The 6012-nt window shown below is 35.7% G+C and overlaps 1 long non-coding RNA gene across 1 annotated transcript; it reads left to right on the top strand.

Annotated features, from left to right (window-relative positions):
- Positions 1-239: 239 nt before the first annotated feature.
- LOC149203188 (uncharacterized) lies at positions 240-1537 on the top strand. The gene is made up of 3 exons (XR_016253607.1): positions 240-374; positions 859-936; positions 1174-1537. It is a non-coding gene; the product is annotated as an uncharacterized LOC149203188 (long non-coding RNA).
- Positions 1538-6012: the final 4475 nt, after the last annotated feature.

The following is a 6012-nucleotide window of genomic DNA, read 5'->3' as shown; positions in this document are numbered from 1 at the left end:
AAGGGGTGGGTTCCAGTCATTTACGTGTACACTATACAGTAACAGTCACCTAACCCACCCACAGGTGGCCCCTATGGTCGTCAGTACTACGAGCGATTCAATGGTGGAAATGTAGCCATGGTTCACGTGATATTCACCTGGGTTGTCAGATCTCCCCGTATGAACAGTGGCGATTCATTTGGTTGATCAAACTGTGGAAACTGCGCTAAAGAAACGCTAACTCTATCTATTCACCAGGGGTCCAACCCATTTTCTCCTTTTTCTTATTGTGAAACACTGTCCGTCTGATAGTCATGGCGGTCGCTACCAGCGTTCGGCTACTAGAAAAGAATTTTACCAGATCATGGGAACAGATACTGCTCTTCAACTGCTAGGTAAGGAATCTTGCCTTCTAGTGTGACATTATTTATAGTTCTTACATTCCCTGGTAATGTATTTATCGTTCCTTTCTGAATATCTCAAACTGTTATGTTTATGCTTTGCTCCGTGATCAAGTTCGTCTCCCTCCATACCAGTTCCAGGATGTGCTAATAAATTTGTTTATCCTTTCCTCTGACTTCAAGGGTTTATACATTTTTCCCTTGTCTGAGTTCACTATGGTTGGGTAGAAGGTTTGAAGCACGTATACTTCCAGTCATCTCGAGGAAATCCTGAATATAACAATGGACCCCTTCCTCTTTCACAGACATGTAACTCTGTTGCTCCATACCGGGTCACAATATACTTATAGGGACAGTATAGACTTCTGTCACTACACGCTCATTTATAACCTTCGTTATATATTTGTTTCCCTCTCCTCTCTTTTTCTTTTTTCTTCCATTTCTTATCTTTCTGATGGATTCATGTTCGTTTTTACAGGGACCCCTTCTCTTTCAGTTACTTCTTCAATTTGAAGAATCATAGCTATTTCTTCCTTCAATGCATCGGTATGAGTAGGTATATTCTCTAATTCAGCATGTTCAACTTATTTCTTCCCTGGATCTTGTACATTTTTATTTACTTGGCTCTGGTTATTGGCTTTTCGGTAATTCTCTCTCAAAAGTGTTCTAGAAATTACGATGAAACTCGTTCTATGATCGACTGCCACTAAAAGGTAATTTCAGAATGGTATATCTATTGTCTACATTTTTGTTTCATGTAATTTTTCTGATAATTTCCTTCTCTACGTTATAGGTATGATCACATATCATTACCCTGTCTCCATGCTGCATAGAGCAATATCCTTACAACCGCTAACTCCAACCATGTTGACATAGATTGGATCAAACGTTGGTTCTTTCCTTTGCTAAACTCTCAGATGCCCTGCTCGTGCCACAGACTCGATGTTGGGTCTATCTCGATAGGCTGAGAGTTACTCGGTGGTCATTGTCGACCTCCCCAACTGTAGTGAAGGCTTATTTATTATTCGAGATTTGTTAAGAGAGTTCGGCTCACCTTAGTTTTCATATGCGAAATGTACTCCTCCATTTATATATTTTAAACTCTCATATTGTGTAATAAATTAAGCTACTGAGTGTGCATGGTATTAATTTAATTCTATACCTCCATTCGATGGGGTTTCGTGATCATTTCATTTGTGTTGGAATTCTTTCACATTATTACTCTTCATAATAGCGATTTGTATGTTAAATAAGTTATGTTTTTGGAAGAGCTATCGAGTTTACTATTTCGTTCTTGTGAAATCTTGGTATGATAATGGGAGCAATGTTGTTTGTTTTTACAAGTTGTCTGAATGGTTTGAATGGATAGAACAATGGTGTAATTACATTCTTTTCCTATCGAGCTAAACTTAGCTGGGCACCATTCCTTGACTGGATATCACCGTCCGTGTGTTATATTAGAAAGGTCAATCACCAACTGGCGAAGTAGGTAACTATGCACATCTAATCTTTACTTCTAGGTAACTATGCATATCTAATCTTTACTACTGCTAACTCAACTATTGTTGACGAAGACATAGATAACAATCCTTGAATATGTAGTTTGAATCCTACGATTTTAAAATAGATCACATGAACTATCACTGTTGCATCACCAATAAGATTTTCTTGGTGCAAACGTGTTCTGTTCATTTAGTTATATCTCTACATAACAATACTACCTCTTTTATTTTTCTTTTTTCTACACTATCAGTGTGAATAATTTCAGTATGTCAAGTTTCAACTTCTCGTGGCCCTTCCAATCACTTTGATTCTGATTTCAGCCTTAGGCCCCTTATCACTTCCAGATCCTTCGAATCAATTCAATTCAAACCTCTGCTCTACTCGTCTAGGGATTATTTTCATCTCGATGATTTCCTATGGTAACAAGCTTGTTTCTCTTTGTTGCTTCCCAATAGGAATAATTGTAGATTGAACAAATCTTCAAATTACTATACATTTATAGAGGTATTCATTTTACACTATGGAAAGCCTCGTTTTTCTTTCATTTACTGGTTAGAACGACTATATCTTACTTCTTCCTCCCGCCCAGTTTTACAAAATGCCTGCCCTAATTATTTATGTTACACCTGGAGCTAAGTTTATGCTATTCCATTCACATATATGAGTTAACCACTGTATCAATACCAACAGCGCGATCAATTTAGCTTCACAACATCCCCTTTGACCGCAACCCCAAATTCAAATATAAATGGGATTAGTTATTAAATGTACAATACTCTATACCAGATTTATATCATTCACGTTTTATTTATTTATTGTAAAATTAACTGAATTCATTTCATTCATAGAAATAACATACACAGGTTATAGAAACTGTACTTCGGAAGCACACTATCCACCCAACCATGAATTAAACCACCCGTTTGCCTGAGCGGAGACTAATCTCCAATGGAATTAACATTTTCTTGTGATTTCAGATAAGGTATTTTATGCCTTATTTCCCTAGCAAATCTTTCCTTCCCTGCCTCCAACCTTCCATGATAGGCCAATTCAATAGCCTAAGATTTTCTATTTTTTTTCTTTCTTTTTCAAAAAAGTAAATTTTCTTTTTTCCTTAAATCTTTTGGGTCCTTCTACTCATTTTTTCCTACACAGATTGATTTAATAGATTTTCTCTCCAATCTTATTAAATATTATTAATCAACTCCTATGGATTTTTAGGAGTGATTTAAGGGAAGATTGTCTTAATATTATCCGTCAACTTTGGTTTCAGGAGGAAGGAAATAATCTCTTCAACTCTGTTATTTTATTAGCAAGTAATTTTTAGCTTTGTCTTTTCATAATTAAAATTCATTTATTACATCATAATACTTTGTTGTATTTCTAGTTAATAAATTTAAATAAAAACATAAAAATATTACCAAAAAAAATTAAAATTCATTCATACTTTATTGTAATTCTAGTTAATAAATTTACATAAAAAACATAAAAGTATTACAAAAGGAACATGGAACCAACCAGACAACTACCGATATTATTGGGTCAACAAAAACAGAAATAAGAAAGAAGCATAAAACTCCTTTTGTTTTGTATTTTTATAATTAAAATTCATGTACTACATCATCATACTTTATTACTTTATTGTTTATTGTAATTCTAGTTAATAAATTTACATAAAAATATTAAAAAAAACCTGGAACTCGGTAAACCCTATAACAAACAAAGATCAAACCAGAAAATTGTGTAGAACCAACCTAACAACTCCTGATATTAGCGGGTCAACAAAAATGGAAATAAGAAAGAAGCATGAAACCCTAGGTTTTGAAGGGAAAATTGAAAACCCCATAATTTATCGGTGTGAACAATAGACTTTTGTTACCATCATCGTGCAATTGTAGAGCCTTAAAAGAATTAAAAATACAACATATATCGTGTTGAAATGTACTTTCAACTGTGGAAAAACCGCCAACGTTTCCCCGCACCGCTTTTGTTGTACAGTGGTAATTTCCCCTGAGGCAGTGAGCATGTACAGCAGCTGACACGTGGTTTCCAAAACCACCATTCCCCGACGCATAAAGTTCAGCAGCTGACACGTGGTTTCCAAAACCACCATTCCCCGACGCATAAAGTTCAGCAGGAAGGGACCTCCGGGTAATTTCAAACAGCCGTCGGATTAACTTTCGGGCAGATCTACGATTATTAAAAAAATATATTGCCCTGCGATATGGTAGCGGCTCGAACTAGAAGTGAAAGATGAAATTAATACATTTACTAGGGTCGTTGAAGTAATTAAATTACTGCGGTTGTTTGAATGTAGGCGAAGTCATTAATTTTATTGTTTTTTTATTGCACAGAAGTTGTTTGTTTTAGGGCACAAGTAAAATAAAACGGTAATGTTTTTTTGTTGAACATGTAATGAAAAGAACTCGCCGCAATGAATGTAAGAAGAAATTTGTCACAACAGTGTAAATTTACGTAGTAGCATGAATGTTGTTTGTTATGGACTGCAATGTTATATGCAATGTAATGAGAGCAACAACAACGTGTGAATGAATTTTTTTTTTTTACACATAGCAGTGTAGAACTTGCAAGAGTAATTTTTCCAGCAGAGACAGTGATTTTTTTGGGACTGCCTTTGAAGCAGGCATGGTGTATGTTTTGACACTCTGTCTTCAGCAAAAACAATTTTAGCTTCCATGTGTTAAAAACAGAGTATTTTTCTCTGTTCATTTTGTTTGGAATTATCAGAAATTCCCAACATGGTATCAGAGCTTTTCCAGGCTCTTTGAACGTGTCAAAGAAGCTGAAGGAAGGATTTTTTTGTTGCAGCAGCTTTTCCAGTAGAGTGAAGACTCAGTCAAGAAAGAATCCAAGGTATTTCTCAAGCTAGTTTTCTGTGCTACTGTTGAGGAAAGTCAGTTATTTTAAATACACAGTCAAGTATTTTGAAGCATAGTTAAGAGTGCAAGAATGGCTGGAGCCAGCACTAGCATGGTTATCTGTAATACTCAGCTCCGACAATTTAATGTGAAAAACTATGACTATTGGGCAATAACTATGAAAGCTTTGCTTGCTTCCCAAGACTTATGGGAATTTGTTGAGGATGGTTTTGAAGAACCATTAGATGAAAATGAGTTTAATAATTTAACTCAGGCAGAGAAAGATCTGTAGAAGAGCAATAAGAAGAAGGATTCAAAAGCCCTCTACTTTTTGTATGAAGCAGTGCATGCGAGTGTGTTTCCAAGGATAGCAGCAGCTAAGAGATCCAAAGAAGCATGGGAAACTCTCAAGATAGCCTATCAAGGCATGGAGAAAGTGAAGACAACAAAACTACAGTTGTTGAGGAGAGATTTTGAGACTCTCTGCATGAAGGAGTCAGATAATATTGACTCATTCTTCACACATGTGATTGGTCTGGTCACACAGATAAGGTTTCATGGAGAGATTATTGAAGAAAGGAGGATTGTGGAGAAATTATTGAGGATCCTACCCTCAAAGTTCGATGTGATTGTCACCACCATAGAAGAGACAAAGGATTTCACTAAATTTTCAGTTGATGAACTACATGCATCACTCATAACACATGAGCAGAGATTGAGTAGAAATGAAAACTCATCTCTAGAACATGCCTTTAAGACCCAAATGTTCTTTGGAAGAGGAAGAGGTTAAGGCAGAGGAAACAAGAAAGGAAGAAGCAGCAATCCAAATAAGAACCAAGGCCAAGACAACAACCAATAAAGAGGACAACATCATGCTCAAGGACAAAGGTATGATAAATTCAATGTCCAATGTTATTATTGTAAAAAATATGGGCATTATGCAAATGAATGTAGGAAGAAGCAGCATGATATGAGTAATAGAACTAATGCAAATTTCACTAGAGAAAATATCAGCCAAGATAATTTGTTTTTAGCCTGTAATATGGCTGAAGAAAAGAGTGAAGATGTATGGTTTCTAGACTTCGGTTGCAGTAACCATATGACATAAAACATAGACCTGTTTTCTATTTTAGATCAGAGTGTGAAGTCACAAGTCACACTAGGGACTGATAATAAAGTTTCTGTTATGGGAAATGGAGAAGTAAATGTCTTAACAAAAAAAGGTGAAAAGAAAACCATAGCAGATGTTT

The sequence above is a fragment of the Pinus tabuliformis genome, chromosome 2_1 (assembly GCF_031772625.1).
Source record: "Pinus tabuliformis cultivar Carrire ecotype Pingquan chromosome 2_1, CPIR1, whole genome shotgun sequence".
Classification (NCBI taxonomy): domain Eukaryota; kingdom Viridiplantae; phylum Streptophyta; class Pinopsida; order Pinales; family Pinaceae; genus Pinus; species Pinus tabuliformis.
Note: the sequence above shows the minus strand (reverse complement) of the source record. Positions and strands in the feature narration are given on the sequence as shown.